Source organism: Gavialis gangeticus, unplaced genomic scaffold (assembly GCF_001723915.1).
Source record: "Gavialis gangeticus isolate Ggan-Ray unplaced genomic scaffold, GavGan_comp1, whole genome shotgun sequence".
Classification (NCBI taxonomy): domain Eukaryota; kingdom Metazoa; phylum Chordata; order Crocodylia; family Gavialidae; genus Gavialis; species Gavialis gangeticus.
Window position 1 is genome coordinate 31,177,111 of NW_017728996.1, and position 1,570 is coordinate 31,178,680.

Here is a 1,570-nt window from a genome sequence, read left to right on the forward strand (position 1 = left end):
GTGGCACACGTGCACCCTGCTCCCTTCGCTCCTGCTCCCCAAGTTCATTTGACATGCATCTACAATATGTAGGAGACCCACATCTACAGAAGGTTGAAGCATTACAACACTTACAAGTAACTGATATATTTAAAGTCATTGAGCTAAAAATGCATCAAGGGTACATGTGGTCTTGTATTTCATAGCAAATTTTATAGGATGCACATGTAAAAACTTCGAGACTGAAGAAATTTTTGAACAAGTTGATTTAGCATGAATGTGAACTATAGATATTCTTATAATACACTTCTGCAGCAGTTTTATTTTCTTCTGTAATAGCAGCACTGTCAAAACTTATAAACTTGCTTTGTTCTCTCTGAATATGATACTTTAGAGTAGATACAGGCTTTTTATGTGAATGGGATAAGAATAGTCACAATAAAAAATATATCTAAAGTGGTAGAGGTGACCACCACAAAGCAAAACTTCTATTTTTTTTTTCAAAAGCGAGTCACTGGTCCTAATTTACCCCAGGAGAACCATCAGAAAGGGCATAATGTCACATCTAAACTACACCACCACCTGACAGGCAGCACTTGTCCTGGACTTGCAGTTCTTCTTCTCTAGGACTTGCAGAGACACCTGTCTAATGACCCATGTGGTTCTTACCTAATCAGCTTTTAGTTTATTCCTTTAGGATGATAGAATTTCCATCAAATAATACATGCACAGGTGGAACCTCATCAAGGCACTCAGCAGTTGTCAACATTGAATCCTGAAATTACTTGTAGGCTTATTTCTAGTCTGCTCACAATTAATTAGCTATATGCTCTTAATTTTGTTCTCCTAGATGTCTAGAAATCAAGAATTACACCACTGTAAGATTTGAATTTCCTACATGTCACACGCTCAGCTACTAAAAGTCCCTTTGAAAAACACTGCTTGGAATTTGGGGGGATGGGGTGGGACAGACCAGTTTCACTAGATCTGTGTTAAAGACACTTGTTGTAGTAGCCGGGAAGCATCAAGGAACCCTCCAATACTAAGTAATTCTATTCTACAAAATCAAAATATTGATCTCAAAGGAATATCAATACCATGGTACAGTATCCTCTTAAGTGCCATATCTGTTAGAGAAAAAAGGAATTTTTATCCAATCAGACAATTGCTCAGCCATGAGATTGAGTGAAAGAAAAAAATCAGAAAGTATTCAACCTAAAAATACCTGTCCCTGTTCCTGATGCCCTTATGGGCATGGCTTCTATGGAGTCATAAGGGGAATGTTGGTATGTTACAATTTACTGGACCAGAACTAATAAATTGAATGCGCTATAAGTATGACAGTGCATGAGAAACATACTGTATAATTATCACTACCAGTATCTATTCAAGCCATGCTTCCCCTCCCCAATCTATCTGTTGCATACAGTGAAATGACACACGACTCTCAAATATCCAAATTGCTGAGCATTTGAAGAATGACCAAAAACCACAAAATGCTATACACATGTAACCAGAGTCTGGAAAGATGGTCAAACACAGGTCTCCAAAACACTTGTATATCTTTGTTGGGTGCTAATTATTTCAGAAA